The sequence below is a fragment of the Canis aureus genome, chromosome 10 (genome assembly GCF_053574225.1).
Source record: "Canis aureus isolate CA01 chromosome 10, VMU_Caureus_v.1.0, whole genome shotgun sequence".
Classification (NCBI taxonomy): Eukaryota; Metazoa; Chordata; class Mammalia; order Carnivora; family Canidae; genus Canis; species Canis aureus.
In genome coordinates, this window is record NC_135620.1 from 2,125,541 (window position 1) to 2,149,415 (window position 23,875).

A 23,875-nucleotide genomic window follows, 5' to 3' on the forward strand; every position below is an offset into this window, starting at 1 on the left:
GTTGAATAAACAGGACAGCCTCATGCAAGAGAATGAAACTGGACAATTATACATCACAAACACTAGGACAAAATGGATCAAATACTTGAGTTTAACACCTGAAACTATAAAACTCCTAGAAGAAAATATATATTTGGTAAACCCCTTGACATCAATCTTGGCTATGATTTTCTGGATCTGACTCCAAAAACAAGGCAACAAAAGCAAAAATAAACAAGTGGGATGAAATCAAGTCAAATTAGAAAGCTTCAGCATAGCAGAAGGAATCATTGAAAAAAAGAAAAAGCAATTTACTATATGGGAGAAACTATTTGTAAGTCACATCTGAAAAGGGGTTAATATCCAAAAGGTATTAAAAAAACTCATACAACTCAGTAGCAAAAAAGAAAAATACATATGATTAAAAGATGCACAGAGTATATGACTACATATTTTTCCAAAGAACAATTATACAGATGACTTAAAGGTAAATGAAAAGATCCTCAACATCCTTGTCTTCATGGAAATGCTCATCAAAACCACAATGATACATAACCTCACACTTGTTAGAATGACTATCCTCAAAAGACTAGAAATAATAAGTACTGACAAAGATGTGGAGGAAAGGGAATATATTTTTTTAAGATTTTTAAAAATGTATTTATTCATGAGAGATACAGAGACGTAGGCAGAAGGAGAAGTAGGCTCCGGCAGGGTGCCCAATCTGGCACTTGATCCCAGGACCCCAGAATCATGACCTGAGCCAAAGGCAGACATTCAACTACTGAGCCAACCCAGACATCCCTAGGAAAGGGAATCTTTATGCACTGTTAATGGGAATGTGAATTGATACAGCCACTATGGAAAACAGTATAGAATTTCCTTTAAAATTTGAGAATAAAACTACCATATGATCCACGACTCCCCTTCTGAGTATTCAACCAAAGGTAATGAAAAACACTAATTTGAAGAGATATATGCACCCCCATGTTCACTGCATCATTATTTATAGTAGCCAAGATATGAAAACACCTTTAAATGTTAATCAATGGATAAATGGACAAAGAAAATGTGAGATGCAATGAAACACCGGGACACCTGCACCCCGATGTTTCTAGCAGCAATGTCCACAACAGCCAAACTGTGGAAGGAGCCTCGGTGTCCATCAAAAGATGAATGGATAAAGAAGATGTGGTCTAGGTATACAATGGAATATTACTCAGCCATTAGAAATGACAAATAGAGGAGAGCCCCGTCCCGGAGGAGCAGGAGCTGCACGACCTTCCCGGGCGGAAAGGGGCTCGCAGGGAGTTGGAGCAGGACCCAGAAGGAAGGGGATGCCCTCGGGCTCCCCGGGTCAGTAACAGCAACTGCGCACCCAGGAGAGTGCGCCGAGCTCCCTAAGGGCTGCAGCGCGCTCCCTAAGGGCTGCAGCGCGCACGGCGGGACCGGCGGGACCCGGAGCAGCTGAAGGGGCTCGGGCGGCGGCTCCGCGGAGGGGGCTGCGCGGCCCCGGGAGCAGCTCGGAGGGGCTCGGGCAGAGGAGGAGGCTCTGTGCGGAGGGGGCTGCGCGGTTCCAGGAGCAGCTCGGAGGGGCTCGGGCGGCGGCTCCGCGGAGGGGGCTGCGCGGCCCGGGAGCGCGAATCCAACAGCGCAGGCTCCGGAGCACAGGGCGCCGGGACACAGCCCAGGATCCCGCCTCCCCCGGGACAGGCAGAGGCCGGGAGGGCCCAGGACAGCGAGGACGCTCCTGCCCCAGTTGAGCAGATCAGCGGCCCCGCCCCGGAGCCTCCAGGCCCTACAGACGGAGTTCCTGCCGGAGCTGAATCCAGGTTTCCAGAGCTGCCCCGCCACTGGGGCTGTTCCTCCTGCGGCCTCACGGGGCAAACAACCCCCACTGAGCCCTGCACCAGGCAGGGGCACAGCAGCTCCCCCAACTGCTAACACCTGAAAATCAGCACAGCAGGCCCCTCCCCCAGAACACCAGTTAGACGGACAACTTCCAGGAGAAGCCAAGGGACTTAAAGAACACAGAATCAGAAGATACTCCCCGGTGGTTCTTTTTTTGTTTGTTTGTTTTTGTTTTTGTTTTGTTTTGCTTTTTGATTTGTTTCCTTCCCCCACCCCCTTTTTTTCTCCTTTCTTTTTCTTTCTCTTTTTCTTCTTCTTTTTTTTTTTTCGTTTTTTTTTTCTTTTTCTTCCCTTTTTTTTTCTCTTTCTCTTTTCTTTCCTTCTTTCTCTCCTCTCTTTTTCTCTTTTTCCCAATACAACTTGCTTTTGGCCACTCTGCACTGAGCAAAATGACTAGAAGGAAAACCTCACCTCAAAAGAAAGAATCAGAAACAGTCCTCTCTCCCACAGAGTTACAAAATCTGGATTACAATTCAATGTCAGAAAGCCAATTCAGAAGCACTATTATACAGCTACTGGTGGCTCTAGAAAAAAGTATAAAGGACTCAAGAGACTTCATGACTGCAGAATTTAGAGCTAATCAGGCAGAAATTAAAAATCAATTGAATGAGATGCAATCCAAACTAGAAGTCCTAACGACGAGGGTTAACGAGGTGGAAGAACGAGTGAGTGACCTAGAAGACAAGTTGATAGCAAAGAGGGAAACTGAGGAAAAAAGAGACAAACAATTAAAAGACCATGAAGATAGATTAAGGGAAATAAACGACAGCCTGAGGAAGAAAAACCTACCTTTAATTGGGGTTCCCGAGGGCGCCGAAAGGGACAGAGGGCCAGAATATGTATTTGAACAAATTCTAGCTGAAAACTTTCCTAATCTGGGAAGGGAAACAGGCATTCAGATCCAGGAAATAGAGAGATCCCCCCCTAAAATCAATAAAAACCGTTCAACACCTCGACATTTAATTGTGAAGCTTGCAAATTCCAAAGATAAGGAGAAGATCCTTAAAGCAGCAAGAGACAAGAAATCCCTGACTTTTATGGGGAGGAGTATTAGGGTAACAGCAGACCTCTCCACAGAGACCTGGCAGGCCAGAAAGGGCTGGCAGGATATATTCAGGGTCCTAAATGAGAAGAACATGCAACCAAGAATACTTTATCCAGCAAGGCTCTCATTCACAATGGAAGGAGAGATAAAGAGCTTCCAAGACAGGCAGCAACTAAAAGAATATGTGACCTCCAAACCAGCTCTGCAAGAAATTTTAAGGGGGACTCTTAAAATTCCCCTTTAAGAAGAAGTTCAGTGGAACAGTCCACAAAAACAAGGACTGAATAGATATCATGATGACACTAAACTCATATCTCTCAATAGTAACTCTGAATGTGAACGGGCTTAATGACCCCATCAAAAGGCGCAGGGTTTCAGACTGGATAAAAAAGCAGGACCCATCTATTTGCTGTCTACAAGAGACTCATTTTAGACAGAAGGACACCTACAGCCTGAAAATAAAAGGTTGGAGAACCATTTACCATTCGAATGGTCCTCAAAAGAAAGCAGGGGTAGCCATCCTTATATCAGATAAACTAAAATTTACCCCAAAGACTGTAGTGAGAGATGAAGAGGGACACTATATCATACTTAAAGGATCTATTCAACAAGAGGACTTAACAATCCTCAATATATATGCTCCGAATGTGGGAGCTGCCAAATATATAAATCAATTATTAACCAAAGTGAAGAAATACTTAGATAATAATACACTTATACTTGGTGACTTCAATCTAGCTCTTTCTATACTCGATAGGTCTTCTAAGCAAAACATCTCCAAAGAAACGAGAGCTTTAAATGATACACTGGACCAGATGGATTTCACAGATATCTACAGAACTTTACATCCAAACTCAACTGAATACACATTCTTCTCAAGCGCACATGGAACTTTCTCCAGAATAGACCACATATTGGGTCACAAATCGGGTCTGAACCGATACCAAAAGACTGGGATTGTCCCCTGCATATTCTCGGACCATAATGCCCTGAAATTAGAACTAAATCACAACAAGAAGTTTGGAAGGACCTCAAACACATGGAGGTTAAGGACCATCCTGCTAAAAGATAAAAGGGTCAACCAGGAAATTAAGGAAGAATTAAAAAGATTCATGGAAACTAATGAGAATGAAGATACAACCGTTCAAAATCTTTGGGATGCAGCAAAAGCAGTCCTAAGGGGGAAATACATCGCAATACAAGCATCCATTCAAAAACTGGAAAGAACTCAAATACAAAAGCTAACCTTACACATAAAGGAGCTAGAGAAAAAACAGCAAATAGATCCTACACCCAAGAGAAGAAGGGAGTTAATAAAGATTCGAGCAGAACTCAACGAAATCGAGACCAGAAGAACTGTGGAACAGATCAACAGAACCAGGAGTTGGTTCTTTGAAAGAATTAATAAGATAGATAAACCATTAGCCAGCCTTATTAAAAAGAAGAGAGAGAAGACTCAAATTAATAAAATCATGAATGAGAAAGGAGAGATCACTACCAACACCAAGGAAATACAAACGATTTTAAAAACATATTATGAACAGCTATACGCCAATAAATTAGGCAATCTAGAAGAAATGGATGCATTCCTGGAAAGCCACAAACTACCAAAACTGGAACAGGAAGAAATAGAAAACCTGAACAGGCCAATAACCAGGGAGGAAATTGAAGCAGTCATCAAAAACCTCCCAAGACACAAGAGTCCAGGGCCAGATGGCTTCCCAGGAGAATTTTATCAAACGTTTAAAGAAGAAATCATACCTATTCTCCTAAAGCTGTTTGGAAAGATAGAAAGAGATGGAGTACTTCCAAATTCGTTCTATGAAGCCAGCATCACCTTAATTCCAAAGCCAGACAAAGACCCCGCCAAAAAGGAGAATTACAGACCAATATCCCTGATGAACATGGATGCAAAAATTCTCAACAAGATACTGGCCAATAGGATCCAACAGTACATTAAGAAAATTATTCACCATGACCAAGTAGGATTTATCCCTGGGACACAAGGCTGGTTCAACACCCGTAAAACAATCAATGTGATTCATCATATCAGCAAGAGAAAAACCAAGAACCATATGATCCTCTCATTGGATGCAGAGAAAGCATTTGACAAAATACAGCATCCATTCCTGATTAAAACTCTTCAGAGTGTAGGGATAGAGGGAACATTCCTCGACATCTTAAAAGCCATCTATGAAAAGCCCACAGCAAATATCATTCTCAATGGGGAAGCACTGGGAGCCTTTCCCCTAAGATCAGGAACAAGACAGGGATGTCCACTCTCACCACTGCTATTCAACATAGTACTGGAAGTCCTAGCCTCAGCAATCAGACAACAAAAAGACATTAAAGGCATTCAAATTGGCAAAGAAGAAGTCAAACTCTCTCTCTTCGCCGATGACATGATACTCTACATAGAAAACCCAAAAGTCTCCACCCCAAGATTGCTAGAACTCATACAGCAATTCGGTAGCGTGGCAGGATACAAAATCAATGCCCAGAAGTCAGTGGCATTTCTATACACTAACAATGAGACTGAAGAAAGAGAAATTAAGGAGTCAATCCCATTTACAATTGCACCCAAAAGCATAAGATACCTAGGAATAAACCTCACCAAAGATGTAAAGGATCTATACCCTCAAAACTATAGAACACTTCTGAAAGAAATTGAGGAAGACACAAAGAGATGGAAAAATATTCCATGCTCATGGATTGGCAGAATTAATATTGTGAAAATGTCAATGTTACCCAGGGCAATATACACGTTTAATGCAATCCCTATCAAAATACCATGGACTTTCTTCAGAGAGTTAGAACAAATTATTTTAAGATTTGTGTGGAATCAGAAAAGACCCCGAATAGCCAGGGGAATTTTAAAAAAGAAAACCATATCTGGGGGCATCACAATGCCAGATTTCAGGTTGTACTACAAAGCTGTGGTCATCAAGACAGTGTGGTACTGGCACAAAAACAGACACATAGATCAGTGGAACAGAATAGAGAATCCAGAAGTGGACCCTGAACTTTATGGGCAACTAATATTCGATAAAGGAGGAAAGACTATCCATTGGAAGAAAGACAGTCTCTTCAATAAATGGTGCTGGGAAAATTGGACATCCACATGCAGAAGAATGAAACTAGACCACTCTCTTTCACCATACACAAAGATAAACTCAAAATGGATGAAAGATCTAAATGTGAGACAAGATTCCATCAAAATCCTAGAGAAGAACACAGGCAACACCCTTTTTGAACTCGGCCATAGTAACTTCTTGCAAGATACATCCACAAAGGCAAAAGAAACAAAAGCAAAAATGAACTATTGGGACTTCATCAAGATAAGAAGCTTTTGCACAGCAAAGGATACAGTCAACAAAACTCAAAGACAACCTACAGAATGGGAGAAGATATTTGCAAATGACATATCAGATAAAGGGCTAGTTTCCAAGATCTATAAAGAACTTATTAAACTCAACACCAAAGAAACAAACAATCCAATCATGAAATGGGCAAAAGACATGAAGAGAAATCTCACAGAGGAAGACATAGACATGGCCAACATGCATATGAGAAAATGCTCTGCATCACTTGCCATCAGGGAAATACAAATCAAAACTACAATGAGATACCACCTCACACCAGTGAGAATGGGGAAAATTAACAAGGCAGGAAACAACAAATGTTGGAGAGGATGCGGAGAAAAGGGAACCCTCCTACACTGTTGGTGGGAATGTGAACTGGTGCAGCCACTCTGGAAAACTGTGTGGAGGTTCCTCAAACAGTTAAAAATATACCTGCCCTACGACCCAGCAATTGCACTGTTGGGGATTTACCCCAAAGATACAAATGCAATGAAACGCCGGGACACCTGCACCCCGATGTTTCTAGCAGCAATGGCCACGATAGCCAAACTGTGGAAGGAGCCTCGGTGTCCAACGAAAGATGAATGGATAAAGAAGATGTGGTTTATGTATACAATGGAATATTACTCAGCTATTAGAAATGACAAATACCCACCATTTGCTTCAACGTGGATGGAACTGGAGGGTATTATGCTGAGTGAAGTAAGTCAGTCGGAGAAGGACAAACATTATATGTTCTCATTCATTTGGGGAATATAAATAATAGTGAAAGGGAAAATAAGGGAAGGGAGAAGAAATGTGTGGGAAATATCAGAAAGGGAGACAGAATGTAAAGACTGCTAACTCCGGGAAACGAACTGGGGGTGGTGGAAGGGGAGGAGGGCGGGGGGTGGGAGTGAATGGGTGACGGGCACTGGGTGTTATTCTGTATGTTAGTAAATTGAACACCAATAAAAAAAAAAAAAAGAAATGACAAATACCCACCATTTGCTTCAACGTGGATGGAACTGGAGGGTATTATGCTGAGTGAAATGAGTCAATCGGAGAAGGACAAACATTATATGGTCTCATTCATTTGGGGAATATAAATAATAGTGAAAGGGAATAGAAGGGAAGGGAGAAGAAATGTGTAGGAAATATCAGAAAGGGAGACAGAACATGAAGACTCCTAACTGGGAAATGAACTAGGGGTGGTGGAAGGGGAGGAGGGCGGGGGTGAATGGGTGATAGGCACTGAGGGGGGCACTTGTCGGGATGAGCACTGGGTATTATTCTGTATGTTGGAAAATTGAACACCAATAAAAAATAAATTTATTATTAAAAAAAAGAAAATGTGAGTTATAATCATTTATATATTTATAATATTTATATATTTATAAAATAAATGTATATATAAAATATGTGGTAAACATATAATTGTGACATATAAATTTATATATAATAGTGATATACATAATGTAATGTTATTCAGTTATAAAAAAGAATAAAATCTTGAAATCTTGCTACTTGCTACAACATGGGTAGAACTTGAAGGCTTTAACTAAGTAAAATAATTCAGAGAATGACAAATATCATTTGATCTCACCATTTGTGGAATCTAAAAACCAAAACAAAACAAAACCCTAAAACAATATCCTAGATAAAGAGAACAGAAAAAGTCCTCTGTGTGGTATACTTGAGTCTTCACATTTTGAATTAATGCCTTTATTTTGTGATTACTGTCAATAAATAGTTTAACTGAGTTCCAAATTCTGGATACAACATCATTTTCTCTTAGAACTCTAAAGATCTATCTTCTTCAAGCATGCCTTGTTGCCAGTAAAAAGCCCAATGCCAATTCCATACTCATTCCTTGGATGGTCACCGTTTGTCTCCAGGGAAAATTCATCCCTGGGGTTCAGTAGTGTCACCAGGCACTAGTGACCTGGAGTACTTCCACTTACCACTCAGTATTCAGAAGGCTCTTTAAATGACAGCTGACGGGGATCCCTGGGTGGCTCAGCAGTTTAGCGCCTGCCTTTGGCCCAGGGCGCGATCCTGGAGTCCCAGGATCGAGTCCCGCGGCCGGCTCCCTGCATGGAACCTGCTTCTCCCTCTGCCTGTGTCTCTGCCTCTCTCTCTCTCTCTCTCTCTCGAATAAATAAATAAATAAATCTTAAAAAAATAAAAAATAAATAAAGGACAGCTGGTGTGAAAAGACATAGAGGAAACTGAAATGCATATTACCAAGTGAGAGAAACCAATCTGGAAAGGATAAATACTGCACGATTCCAAAGGCATAACATTCTAAAAAAGGCAAAACTGTAGAGTCAATAAAAAGACCAGTAGTTCCCAAAGGTTCAGAGGAGGTAGGGATAAGTTGATGGAGCATAGAGGCCGTTTAGGGCAGTGAAACCAGTCTGTGTGATATGACAAGGGTGGTTAAATTATACTTTTGTTAAAACCCATAGAATACATAGCACCAAGAGTGACCCCAGAAAGATGGATCAGTTTGGGTTCATGAATTGTACAATGAATGATGTGAGTTGTTGATAGTGGGGGCTATAGGTGTGTGAGGGCAGGGGATACATGGGAACCCTCTGTACCTTCTGCTCCATTTTGCCGTGACAGTAAAACTGCTTTGAGATATAGTCTATTGAAAAAGATAATGTCTGCTGACATCATTCTTCACCCTTGGCTTTGTGCTTTATTACATTTTCTAAGTGTTGTATGTGTTCAGCAGCTTGCTGCTGTAGGATATATATGATATTACATACATACATACACACAGCATAAAGCAACATATACAGAGACACCAGGGTGGTTAGGTGTCGGACTCTTGGTTTTGGCTCAGGTCAAGATCTCAGGGTCTTGGGATAGAGGCCAACATTGGGCTTCTGGCTCACTGGGGAGTCTGCTTGAGGATTTTTTCCCTCTCTCTCTACTCCTCCCCTGCTTGCAGACACTCTTTCTGTCTAAAATAAATAAATAAATCTTTAAAAAAGATATACAATATAAAAAAGATATAAATACCTGTGAACTCAACTCCCAAAATTAAGAACCAGAAGGTTTCTTGTATAACTGAATATTCCTACACCCTTCACCCCATATCATCTCTCTCTCTGTATCTTTTCAGACATATAGCACCTTCCCATTTTGAGTTTATCATTTTTTGCTTCCCTCAGTTTTTACCATAGATGTATACTTCCTCATAATATATATCATTTGGCCGGACACCTGGGTGGCTCAGTAGTTGAGCATCTGCTGTCAGCTCAGGGCGTGATCCTGGAGTCCCAGGATTGAATCCCACATCGGGCTCCCTGCCTGGAGCCTGCTTCTGTCTCTGCCTATATCTCTGCTTCTGTGTGTGTGTCTCTCATGAATAAATAAATAAAATCTTTAAAAAATATATCATTTATCTTTCTTTGGGGAGTGTCTCAGAAAAATATAATTATTTTGTGTGCCATCTTCTATAAGCTGCTTTTCATTTTTAATTGTTTCTATCACATGTGTTTTATTTTGCCAAGAAAGCACATGTAATCTCTCTTTTCCCTGCAAATGGAAATTTGAGTTTGGGGTTCTTTAAAGTTGTTTCTTTCTCTTCTACACAGTTCTGCTATAAACATCTTACATATGTTTCTGGTACACCTGTGCAGAACTTTCTCCAGAAATAGGAGTGGACTTTCTGGATCATAATATATGGATACTTACACATTTCACAAAAGGAAGAGAATGTGTTACTTATCAAGCAGTATCAAATTTCCCATCATTCAGATATTTTCTGTATTTCTAGTGCTACTAGACAGTTGAGAAGGACCTGCCTGCCCTTACACTCAAGTGTGGAGTAAACTTGCAACTTGGTGTCTATGACCACCCATTTCTTTCTAGAGGAGATTACATGATATCAGACCACCTCTGTATCTGAAGCAGCTTCCTGAATCATGTCCTTTAAGCTCTAGAGGAGCTGCTGGCTCATCTTCCTGGATTTTCCTCTTAATGAACTTCCCCTAGGCAGCCAGTGTTCTCAAACATATCCACAACATTATCTAGTACAACTCTAACATTACACAAGGAGTACTGCTACTAAAAATTTTTTAGACTTAAGTCTGTTCTGGACTGAAGTATGTATCCCCAAGTTCCTATATTGAAGCCCTAACCTCTATTGTGACTGTATTGAAGGAAGTTCTTTAAGGAGGTAATGAAGGTTAACTGAGCTTAGATGGGTGGGACCCTAATCCAATAGGACTTGTGTCCTTAGAGGAAGAGACACCATAGGTGCACACACACAGAGAAAGTCCATATGACGACACAGCAGAAGGTGGCCATCTGCAAGCCAAGGAGAGAAGCTTCAGGAGAAGCAAAACCTATTGGCACCTTGATCTTAGACTTCCAGCCTCCCTAAGAGTGAGAAAATTAATTTATGTTGCTAAGCCCCCCAGTCCATGATATTTTATTATGGTAACCTTATCAAATGAACCTCCTGAGAGCTGTTTCCAGAATCTGATATGATTCCCAATAGATTTTTATTCCAATTCAACCCCTCAGTTTCTCTTCATTGGATTGGAAGTCTGCTTTTAATTAGGTTTGAAAGGACTCTTAAGAATTGAACACCAATAAAAAATAAATTTATAATAAAAAAAGGACTCCTAAGAATTAAAAAAAATAATAATTAATTCCCTTTTGTCACTGAGGCCTTGAAAACTCTCTTCTTTCTGCCAGCACCATGGCCAGCTATGGGGAGCTGTTCACCTGTATCCATGGGTCCAAGTGACTCCTGGCTGGCCTCCATCCAATCTGCCACAGAGTCTCTATCATCATTCCTTCATCATAACCACACAACACTGATTGGGCTACAGTGCATGAGAGAGCCAGAGTGGCCCACTGAGACCCTGAGTGTGCTCTGAATGCTGAGGACACAAGGCTGAGTTCATGTCCCAGCCTTTTCCTGGGAGCAAAGTGAATGAAGACTTCCCTGACCATGGTTCCTCTCACTGAATTCAACTAGAGAGATATTTTATGTTTCATGAACTATAAAATATATTTTTGGCCTTTTGCTTCCTGACCACTTAAGAAGATCAAAAGTTGACTACCCAAAAGATATGACATATATCTTATGACTTATATTTAGTGCCATTTGCAAATCTAAACACACAGTGCCATTTTCAAATCTAAACATACAGTGAAAAGTCCCATGAAATCAGTGATAAGAAAATGACTGTTGAGAAGGAATTTAAATGACTCAAGAAGCCCACAAAAGCAAATGTTGATGCTGTGCTTCTAGTATCATCGATCAGAGACAAAGAAATTCAGGCTATCTGGTTGCAAGATGGGTGTCCAGGCTGGTGAAATAGAAATGTTTCCTATCCTCACTAAAGTTTGGGTGGAACTTCCTTTCCACCACACATGTGCCTTCATTTCATAGACCAGCATGTGACTGTGATGCTCAGCACCTCCTTATTAGAGAAGATGGTGGCAATGGAAGTGTTTCATGTTGTCATTTTTCTCAGAGGCCAGTGGGAAGAAGCAGACAATAGAAATGTAGGCAAAACATTTAGAATGAAGTTACTCAAAGCAAACTCTGCTGTGCAGGGAGCAAAGCAAAGTGTCTCTCAGGTAAAGACTATCCCAGGACTAATAGTAGTTGCAGTGTAGGAAATATGGTCAATGAGATTATAGTAGTGGTGTATGGTGTAATCTGGTAGCTACATTTGGGGTGAGCACAGAAGAACATATAGAGTTGTTGATTCATTATGTTGTTCATATGAAGCTAATGTAACAATGTGTGTCAAATATACTTCAATTATATATATATAATATATAATACATATATTATATATATATAATATCCCAGGAGTTATCATTAAAAGAATGAAATGAGAGAAGGCCTGGCATTGTGGATATGAGGAATCAAGATGAAACCTGTCTCCTTCCCTGCTCTCTACAGTGATCAATCCACTAATTAATGTAGTACCTAGAGGCATCCTGGCTACCCAAAAAGTGGCTGCCTATTACTCTCTTTCCTCTAGAACCAGACTACTGACCAGGCCAGTCACAACATAACCCTGGACCTCATTCCACATATGTAAAACAAGGAACAGGAGGACTAAGCTATTTGAAGACTCCTTTTGAATCAATGTTTTTTGGTTTTGTGACTCTTGGAAGCACAGTTTCCCTGCCCACCTAAGTATAGACTTGCTGACAGCAGGTTTGACTCAGTCAAGGAATTCAGCTGCCCTTGGGGATCTGACACTTTACAGTTGTCCCATGCAGAGTCACAAGGACTGATGTGAAATGTCCTCTCAAGTCTCTGAGTCCAGAGGTCTGCTTCAGACCGAGCAGCCTCCTTCCTAAGGTCAACTCTAAGGGGGAAGGTAGTGATGACAACAATCCCCCTTCTGTTACAAGCAGCACTAAGACCACCTCCAATTCCATTCCTCCTTACTCAGTTGACTCCAAAAATCCTGTGTCCTTGTGTAGACATGGTATTAGCTAGTTTCACTCTTACAAAATGGGTTCACCTGGGCCTGAACACCAGGTATCAGCACTAGTGCTTTTGTCAGTATTATTTCTGTTGCAAGAGCTTTGTTCAGGCTGCCATAACAAAATTCCACAGTTTGGGTAGCTTAAACAAAAGAAGTTGATTTTCTCACAGTTCTGGGTCTAGAAGTCATATATCAAAGTGTTTTCAGGATTGGTTTCTTCTGAGGCTTCTATCTTTGGTTTGCAGAATCTTTTGTACACATGGTCTTTCCTCTGTGTACCTGCTTGTTTGTGTCACACTTTCCTCTGCTTAAAAGGAATCATAATGGATTAGGGCCCATCCTAAAGGTCTCATTTTAACTTCATTGTCTCTTTGAAGCCCTTATCTCCAAATATAGTTACATTGTGACTTATTGAGGGTTAGATCTTTATCAAAGGAATTAAGGTGGGAGTGGGGACACAATTCAGCCCAGAATAGCTTTCAGGTAACTCCACCAGCCTAGAGCACAGAGGAGGAACAAATGGGGTTACTTACCTCCTTGTCACCTTAAGGTTTTGCTTTCTTGTGTCCACTAAATCCTTTACCATTCATTCATCTACTTCCCAGTTTCCCTCTTGTCCTTTGCTGCTTTCTCCTCTGGAGAGTGTGTGTATGTATCACTATTTGGAATGGCTTTATATGTATATATAGGAAATGGCAGTCAAGGATCACAACCTTTGATTGAGGCAGCAATACAGACTGAAAGGCTGTTGCAACTCAGAGATATCAGAGGCAAATGAGGGAGAAGGAGGAAAACCAACCTCTCATTAATGTCAGAGAGATAAGAAATTACTACACTATCCCCACATTAAGTCATTTTCTGGCACATAATAGTCACTCAGTAAGTACTAGCTGGTTAAAAACTGTATCCACAAAAATCAGAGGCCATAAATAAGGAAAATGAAGAGAATAGAAAAAATTCTTGAAAACATAAAATGTGAGAATTGGGGAGGGGTGTGGGAGAAATAGTACAAGGCTTAGAAAATGAGGCACTCCTTCAAAAGGCAAAAATAAAGTTTAAAGCTCTTCATAAAAGGGGATCCCTGGGTGGCGCAGCGGTTTGGCGCCTGCCTTTAGCCCAGGGCGCAATCCTGGAGACCTGGGATCGAATCCCACGTCGGGCTCTCGGTGCATGGAGCCTGCTTCTCCTTCTGCCTATGTCTCTGCCTCTCTGTGTGTGTGTGACTATCATAAATAAAAAATTTTTTAAAAAAAGAAAAAAAAAATAAAGCTCTTCATAAATGGCCAGAGATGATATCTGAAAATGGTTCATTATTCAGTTGACCCAGAAAACCCTATAAAATCTTTCACAGTAAGAGTTTTAAATCTTTGTTTTCACTTTAAGAACACAAGTGAAACTGTCCAGGCCATCAGGTGTAGGCATGTCCATAAAGTCATCAAGTGTCTGTAGGATGTCACTTTGCAGAAACGATTTGTGCCATTCCTGTCACTACAATGGTGGAATTGGTAAGTTGCCCAGGCCAAATAGTGCATCTGGACACAGGGTGAGCAGCCAAAAAAAGAGCACTGAATTTTTACTACACATATTTAAAGATGCAGAAATTAGTGCTGAACTTAAGGGTTTATATGTACAACCTCTGGTAATTGAGCACACCCAGGTGAACAAAGGCCCCAAGATGGGGCATAGGACTTACAGGCTTCACAGTCACATTACCCATACATGAGCTCTCCCTGCCACATTGAGATGATCCTTACTGAAAAAGAGCAAATTGTTTTTAAACTAGAAGAGGGTGTTACACAGAAGAAAAAGATATCCCAGAAGAAAATGAAGAAACGAAAGCTTATGGACAGGAGTAAGTTCTGTACAAAATAAATACAAAGAAAATTTAAAAAAATAATAACTAAAGTTTATAAATACGGTATTTTGCAGGCCTGTCAGATCCAAGTTGTAACTTCAGAAAATTCTTTTGATAAATAATGTGGCACGATGGGGCAACTTCTCCCCACAATTCTGGTGGCACAAAGTGGGGGGGGGGGGTTTCCCTTCTATGTACTGACCCACCTTCCTTCCATGAAGATAATTGGAGGGTGGCAGTCATTAGTTCTGATTATCTATTGGGTAAAGTATCAAATCAAAGGCCTTGAGTTCTTGGGACTTAGTATCTCTCTTCTTTCTCCTTCACCCAGACCAGTGGGAGGCAGGCCTTGTTCTCAAGAGGACTCTTCCAGTTATAGAATTAAAAGCAGTGGATAGGAGGTTCTTTTTGTCACATGAACTTACCATCTACAGCCTACAGAGTATTTGATATGACCTATTTCTGCAAAACAAACTACCTCAAAACTTAGTGGCTTAAAAAATAGGAACAGGTCAGAACATCTTATAATTTCATGGGTCAGGAACTCAAGCAGGACTGCACTGCTCCATGTGGCATCAATGGCAGTCAGCAGGTGGTGTTCAGATCCAGGATGCTTTCACTTATGTGTCTGGCTCCTTGGCTGGCACGACCAGATGACTTAACTCAGCCAGCACTGCAAACATAAGGCAATATGTGGCTTCTTCAAAACCTCCCACATGGCAGAGAAGGGTTCCTAGAAAGACTATTGAGAGATCTAAGTGGAAGCTACAAGGCTTTTATGCTCCACTCTCAGAATTCCTAGAACATAGTCCAAGTCACTAAGGTGAGACCAGATTCAAGGTGGTGAAGGGGAGGATATGAGAAGCAGAGAGCTTGCTGCCATGTCAGTTGAACTAAAATTTGGGTAGAGCAATGTTTTTGCTTCCTCTAAGAGATACCAGTAGTGTATGGGATCTGATGCAGATAACACCTTATGCTATTTTTGAGAATTGAAAAATATAGCAACATTTTCTATATATGTCTTCTGAAGCAAAAGAGATAAAAGCAAAAATAAACTATTGGGATTACGTCAAAATAAAAAGCTTATGCACAGTGTAGGAAACTATTCAAAACTAAAAGAAAGCCTACTTAATGGGAGAAGATGCTAGCAAATGACATTTTCAATAAAGGGTTAGTATCCAAAATGCATGAAAAACTGATATAACTCAATACTCAAAAAACAAATAATCCAGTTAAGAAATGGGCAAAAGCATGAATAAGCATTTTTCCAAAGAAGACATCCAGATAGACAACAGACACATGAAAAGATGCTCAACACCATTTATCATCAGGGAAATGGAAACCAAAACCACAATAAGATATTACCTCATACCTGTCAGAATGGCTAAAACAAAATCACAAAAAAACCAAAAGTGTTGGCAAGGATGTGGAGAAAAAGGAACCCTCTCTCACAGTTGATGGGGAAGTAAACTGGTATAGTCACTCTGCAAAACTGTATAGAGATTCCTCAAAAAGTTAAAAATAGAAATATCCTACCATCCAATATGTACTGAAAAAATACACAAACACTAATTCAAAGGGATACATGTACTCTGTGGATAAGCAGCATTATTTACAAGAGCCAAATAATGGAGGCAGCCCAAGTGACCATCAATAGATGAATGGGTGAAGAAGATATGATATATACATAGAATGGAATATTTTTCAGGCATTAAAAAAAGAATTAAATCCTGTCATTTGCAATGACATAGAAATAGAGAGTATAATGCTAAGGGAAACAAGTCAGTTAGTGAAAGACAAACACCATGTGATTTTACTTATATGTGGACTTTGAGAAACAAAAACAAATGAGCAAAGGGAATAAAAAAGAGAGAGACAAACCAAGAAACAAATTCAACTATAGGAAATAAACTGATGGTTCTCAGAGGGGATGATGGGGGATGGGTGAAACTGATGATGGGGATGAAAAAGTGCAGTTAACATGATGAGCAGAGCTATGTATAGAACTCTTGAATCACTATTATATACCTGAAACTAATTTAACACTGTATGTTAACTATACTGGAATTTAAAAACTTGATAAAAATAATAAAATAAAAATAGCTTGGGAGAATAATTGACTTTGACGTCTCATGATCTTTGCTCATGAGTAATCTAAGCATAAGTGTTAAAAACAAGTAAATAGATGTAAATTAATTTTTTAGATCTAAAATAAATTTTTTTAAATTAGATAAATATTTAAATCATTTCTGAAATCTTTTTGAAAAACTAAAACTTAATTTTGCTGAGTTAGATTAAGTAATGATTTAAGCTAATTTCGTTAAATTTCTAGATGATATGCAAATACATAAAATTATAAAACATTAATAATTAGACTTTCATATCTCTAATTTGGCTTCTTTATTCCTGAGAAACTAAAGATAAATGTAAGTCTGTTGGTAAACTTTTCTGGTATACTGTATAGAAAAATTGTACTATAAAAAGCACATGTTTCTAGAAGTTATAAAGTGTATTTATAAACTTTTCATTTCAAGAACACTGGTCTAACACAGTTAACAAGTGCCCACTACTTAATTTTCACTAAAAAATAAAGTTTCTAAGGGTTAAGAACACTAAATAATGTGTGTTGTTAAAGCTACTAAAAGTTTAAAAAGGAGGGGATCCCTGAGTGGCTCAGTGGGTTAGCGTCTGCCTTCAGCCCAGGGTGTGATCCTGGAGTCCCGGAATCGAGTCCCAGAATGGAGTCCCACATCAGGCTCCCTGCATTGTGCCTGTCTCTGCCTCTCTCTGTGTCTCTCATGAATAAATAAATAAAATCTTTTTTAAAAAACATTAAAAAGGAAACATATCTGAAAGAAAGAAAACTGGGATATGTATTTTTGGTTAAAAAAAAGTATATGGACTGGAGAAACATTTTTTTTTTTTTGAGGCAAAAGAAAGTTGTAAAAAGATTATGAAAAAGGAATCTCTGGAAGGGAATTTATTCAAGGTCAGGACTGACTAACATTGCAATGAATGTTCTCATACAAAAATAAACTGGTGCAAAACTAGAACTTGGTTTCCTATCTATTAAAATGCAAAGATTTGTTTGTTTTAAACATTTGATCCACCTTTGGTAATAGGTTGTGATTGTTCCCTTACCATTTAAGGGATCTTCTTAGAAAACAAAGATCCTGTTATATGATGCATTTGCATAAGTGTATAATTGTTCTAGATCTTGTGAAATTCCTGGAAATTTGATATGTCCTAGTATAATGTTATCACTTGTAATTACTCTCCTACCTTCTGCAATTGCTGTCATCAAAACTGAGGCTCACACTGAAAGAACTACCCCAGAATATCAGTTAAATGCTCCAGCTGACATTCATGCGAAGGCAGCCCCCAAAAGAATCTATAAAGACTGTGGCACATGTGGACAAAATCCATTCTGCTGCTGCAAAAATGTCCCTCATTGCCTCAGAGATTTTTGCCATTCTGATGTCAGGCTATCATGGCAACACTCTGCTTCTGACCCAGAGAAAATAAGATAGATAAACAATGGCTGTAACTTGAACAGTCAGGGCTTTTTGGGAAACCCAAAACAGCTGCTTTGTTTTTCTTGGCTCACTAGCAGCGCCTTTTTGTTGTTGTTTTTTCATTCCTTCTCCCATCATATGCATTTAAAATGACTCAAACTATGGCTAGACATTGGAGGGGGGACTTCTATAAAATTGTGGAAACAGTCTACCAGCAATGTCTGACTTGTCAGGCCCATTATCCCGGAAAAATTACTTTTGCCCTAGAGGCTTCACACCTCCTCTTCTGAGACAGTTGTATACCCACAGCTCATCTTTATCCTAGTGTCACCTAGCACTGGTTATCAGTATGTTCTTTGTGTGTGTTTTCCAGTTAGCTTGAAGCTCTGCTGCACGGCTGATGCCCTCACAGTGGCAAAGGAATTGTTAATGACTTCTTTCTTTTTCTCTACTTCTCTTAGTTTAAAAACATTTCCTTTCCTACAGCTCAATGGAACTCCTTTCTTTTCTTTCTTTTTTTTTTTTAATATTTTATTTATTTATTTATTCATGAAAGACACACACAGAGAGAGAAGCAGGGACATAAGCAGAGGGAGAAGCAGGCTCCACGCAGGAAGCCTGATGTAGGACTTGATCCCAGGACACTGGGATCATGCCCTGAGCCAAAGGCAGACTCTCAACCACTGAGCCACCCAGGGGTCCCATGGATCTCCTTTCTATTTGCTAGATAAGATGCTGCCTAATCCATGAATCATTTAATAAAGCTGATTAGCTCATTAAAATTTATTGATTTGAATTTTTTCAACAGATTAATATGCATCATCTCCCCAGGGAAAGGTATTTAGGCAAGAGATGGGAAGTGTCCGATCCAGAAGCTCTTAGGGAAAAGGCCCTATGCACTGAGAGCCCTGACATTCACGTGATCCTTCTGCAGTTCTTATGAATAAAGTGTGTTCTGAAGCTGCTCTCTGAAAATGTCCCAAATAGTTAACTGCTTCATCCACCAGACATCCTGCCCTCAGTCTACCAAGTCCACAGCACCCAAAATGGAGCATCCAGTCTCTCCCACCCTTAGACCTACAGATCTATGATTCTATTTTTATATCTCCACACAATCCAAAGTAGCCTCTTGCTTACCAGCTCCTGAAAGAAAAGAGACTTCTGGTGTCAGGGTTGAGCTCTGAATGTGTCCTCTGGCAGGGCAGGAAATGCAGAGCCTGGATGAAGTGCTCCCTGCAGCCCAGGGCAGAAACACTCCTCTGCACAGACTGGCCTCGCACTGGAACAGGTCCCTTGTGCTGGTGTGATCACTCTGCAGAGATAAAAGAGCTGTCACTTGCAATGTCTAAACTGTGTGTGAGGAGCTGGCGGGATTTAAATAATCTCTGGCCTCTGTTCCACCCTCACAGGAATTTGGCCAATAGTAAAGAGGCAGCCAGCACATTGTAGAGCCCTGCATTTCCAGGAACAGAAAGTGAAAGGAAAGTTCTGAGGGCTCCTTTTCTGAGAAACACAGGCATTGCCAGGAAGTGAAACTGAAAGGCACCATGGACAGTGATTTTGTGTGTTTTGGCAACATGAGTGAGAGGAAGGCACAGGATCCCAGGCAGGGGGCTTCTCAGCGACCCCCAAGAGGACACTCTAACCAGGCCCCAGGCTCCAGGCCAGGCAGAATCTGAATCTGGAATCAGAGAACACAGGCTGAGTCCTGGAAAATGACTCTCATGCCCACCCCCCCACCCACCCCCCCACCCCCCGTTAACCTTGGACAGCCCAAACTCCCTGGGGGTGAAGTCTAATAAAGAGTGTATCTAGTCCTTGTCCCTGGTTCCTGGCACAGCTTCAGAAACCCTGGGAATTTCCTGAGTGAAAGAAGTTGACCTTGTTATGCTAATGAGTTGATTCCAGGTGGGATCCTAGGTAGCTTCAGGTCAGTGGCTGGCCACCAGGAAGACCAACCATGTTTAGAGGATGGGGACTTTGGGCCAGCTGGACCTCTGGGGAGGAGAAGGGAGATTGAAGATTAAGCTCAATCAAGTAGCCAATTACTTGAGCAATCATGTCATTGTGATGAAACCTCAAGCAAAACTCTGACCACCAAGGCTCAGTGGGCTTCCTGGTTGATGTTCCAGGATAGTGGTGTGCTCTGGCTCCCTGGAGACAGGCATGAAAGCTGTGTACTCCCTCCCAGACCCATCCTATGTGTCTCTATCCTTTTAAATAAAACTATATTTGTAAGTATAACCCTTTCCTGATCGTGTGAAACATTCTAAGCAATTTATTTATTTTTTTCCTGTATGTGTTGAAAAGAAATCAACTATGTAGTTTACAAACCAAGAGCTATAAGATGTATACAATGCACGCAATGGCCATTCCTCAAGTTTCTGTAAGAGGGACTATGTCACCTTTACAGGTCCATTTAATGAACATGTAAAGAAATATGCATATCTATTTTCTTCATTTTACAAAAATGGTAGCATTTCCTATGCAATGTCTTATACTGATTTGCTATTTGATAATTGTTATAGATGAGCACACTCAAAGCTCCTCCTGTAAAATTATTTTTATTCATGTCATTTTAAGAAACAACTGTTTTGTAGTTGAAGAAACAAGACCTATGTGAACAATTTTATGGTTTCAGATATCACTTTTAGGTTGTTAGTCCATTTTGATTTTGGGGGGTGCTATGGTGTGGAAAGTGGTCCCGCTACATCTTTTACATGTAGCTGTCCAGTTTTCTCAAAACCACTTGTTGGAAAATTGATTTTACCCTTTCCATATTCTTCTCTTCTTTCTTGTACCTTATAGATGTAGATTTATTTCTGGGCTTTCAGTTTTGTTCCATTGATCTTGTGTATATCTTTGTGCCAATACAATACTGTTTTAATTACTACCAGTTTAAAGTATCACTTGAGATCTGGAATGGTGATACCTCCAGCTTTGTTTTCCTTTCTCAGGATGGCTTTAGCTATTTGGGGTCCTTTGTGGTTCCATACAACTTTTAGAATTACTTGTTCCAGTTCTGTGAAAACTGCTGTTGGTATTTTGATAGGGATTGCACTAAATCTGTATAGTTCTATGCATTGTGTGGATATTTTACAATATTTGTTCTTCCACTGCATGAGATCTTTCCATTTGTTTGTATCATCTTCAGTCTTTCATCAATGTTTTATAGTTTTCAGGATGCAGGTCTTTCACTGCTTTGATTAACTTTGTTCCTAGGTATGTTATATTTTTGGTGCAATTTTAAATGGGATGCTTTTTGTAATTTCTCTTTTTGCTGCTGTATTATTAGTTTATAGAAGTGCAATGGGTTGGGATCCCTGGATGGTGCAGCGGTTTGGCGTCTGCCTTTGGCCCAGGGCGCGATCCTGGAGACCCGGGATCGAATCCCCCATCGGGCTCCCACTGCATGGAGCCTGCTTCTCTCTCTGCCTGTGTCTCTGCCTCTCTCTCTCTCTCTGTGACTATCATAAATAATAAAAAAAAATTTTTAAAGGCTTAAAAAAAAAGAAGTACAATGGATTTCTGCACATTGATTTTTGTATCCTGTAACATTTCTGATTTTATTGATCAGTTCTAGCAGTTCATTACCAGTTTGGATGCCTTTCATTCCTTTTTCTTGTCTGATTGCTGTGGCTAGAACTTATAGTGTTATCTTGAATAAATGTAGTAAGAGTGGATATCCTTGTCTTAATCCTGACCTTAGGGGAAATGCACTCAGGTTTTCACCATTGAGTATGATGTTCACTGTAAATTTTTCATATATAGGCTTTATAATGTTAAGGTTTGTTCCCTCTAAACCTGCTTTGTAGAGGGTTTTTAAATATGAGTACATGTTGTACTTTGTAGATGTTTTTCTGCATTTATTGAAAGGATCATATGATTTTACTCTTTCTGTTTTTCATGTGATATACCATGTTTGATTTATTTTGAATGAGTTGCATATATTGAACCACATTTGCATCTGAAAATAAATCTCACATAATGGTAGTGAATGATATTTTAATGTATTGTTACATTTGGCCTGCTAATATTTTGTGAGGAGTTTTACATCTATGTTCATCAGAGATATTGGCCTGCAGTTATCTCTCTCTCTCTCTCTCTCTCTCTCTCTCTGTCTCTCTGTCTCTTTTAATGTCTTTATCTAATTTTGGTATCAGGGTAATGCTGGCTTTATAAAATGAATTTGGAAGTTTTCCTCCTCTTCTATTTCTTAAACAGGTTTGAAAAGAATAGGAATTTACTCTTCTTTAAATGTTTCCTAGAAAAGTAGGAGTCCTCAACTCAATCTGGTCCCACCAAATAACCTTCAAAAGACCCTGAAGACCTCTGAATTTGACCTGAGATTTAAAGAGAGAACAGCTGGAACACCACAGAGAGAAAAGTTTTCAGTTCTAGCAAGATAGGAAGGCAGAAAAAAATAAATAAAAAAGTATAAAGTGGGCGAGGGGCCCCATGAGGAGTGAAGCCTCCAGATTTGCCAGAGTCTCTAATAGAGGAAGTGCGCTCCAGAGGAAAGTGCACCACACACCACAGACCGATCTTGGTAAAGGTCTAGAGGACCACAGCCCTCGGGACATTTGGGAGAAGCCAGTCAGTTAGGCAGGTCCACTTGGGACGCACGTGGCTGTGCCCCATTGCCTTCAGGACCTCAGACCTCAGGAGAGCAGTTCCAGCAGCACAGGGCCCCAGATTCCAGGGTGCCAAGCAGACAAAGCCCATGATCCTGCATTTCTCCTGGAACAAGCAGAAGTGGGGAGGGCACAGGAAAGTGAGAACTCTCTTGCCCCTGGGCACCCTGAAAGCTGGGCAGATCAGTGCATCTGCTTGGCCAAGAGCATCTAGGCCAGTGCAGACAGGGAGACTGTATTAGTTACTAGTGGGGAACTGACTCCAGAGACGGAGATCTATGCTGCCATTGTTTTTTCTCCTTGTTTCACCCTGTGCCTGGGAACGGAGGGGCCACCAGGAAACAAAGACTTCACAGGATAAACAGCTCACACTGAGCCCAGCACCTGGCAGAGGGTGGGGCATCTCCCCCAGGCACACACACCTGAGAATCAGCACAACAGATCCCTCCCCCAGAAGACCACCTGGAAGAACAGAGGAAGAGCAAGTTCTTGACCAAGCAGCACTGGAAAGCTCCAGGGGAAGTCGGGGGATTTATAGTATATAGGACTAAAAGGTCCCCCCACTTTTTAAAATATTTTTCCCTGTTTCCATTACAACTCTTTTTATATCAGACTAAAAATTTCCAATATTTTTCTATTTTCCCACCTTAACTACAATATTTTACCAGATCTTCATTTTTAAGTTTCTTCCTTTTTGACTTTCATGTTTCTACAATTGCATGTCTTAAGATATATTTTCCATTTCTGGATTCCCTTCAACAGATTCAGTTTAATTTTGGGAGATATACGAGATATGGGTTTTTGTTTTCTGTTTTTTGTTTACTCTGCCTCATTTATTCTACAATGACGAAGTTAATACCTCCTAAAACATGACCAGAATGCACCCAGAATCAAGTGAAATGCCACGCTGGTTCATTCTGTGAGATTATATTCTCTCTTCATTCCCATTCTGCCCCCCTCTTTTATCTTGTTTATGTTTTGGTGGTCAATGTTGGGGCTTTCTACAAGTATTGCTGGTTGATATAAATCTGGGACTGAGCATCTTCTAATATACAGAACTTAATATACTTAGAACCAAGAGGATTACCCTCTAGGACCCCTCAGGTAGACTAC

The 23,875-nt window shown here is 40.4% G+C and overlaps 1 protein-coding gene across 1 annotated transcript in view; it reads right to left on the reverse strand.

Moving 5' to 3' along the window:
* Positions 1-19,582, reverse strand: part of LOC144321824 (immunity-related GTPase family M protein 1-like) — a 42,669-nt gene extending 23,087 nt beyond the window's left edge. The window contains exon 1 of the mRNA XM_077911070.1: positions 19,266-19,582. The gene's annotated coding sequence lies outside the window, so the exon portion shown is untranslated. The remainder of the gene's footprint in view (positions 1-19,265) is intronic.
* Positions 19,583-23,875: the final 4,293 nt, after the last annotated feature.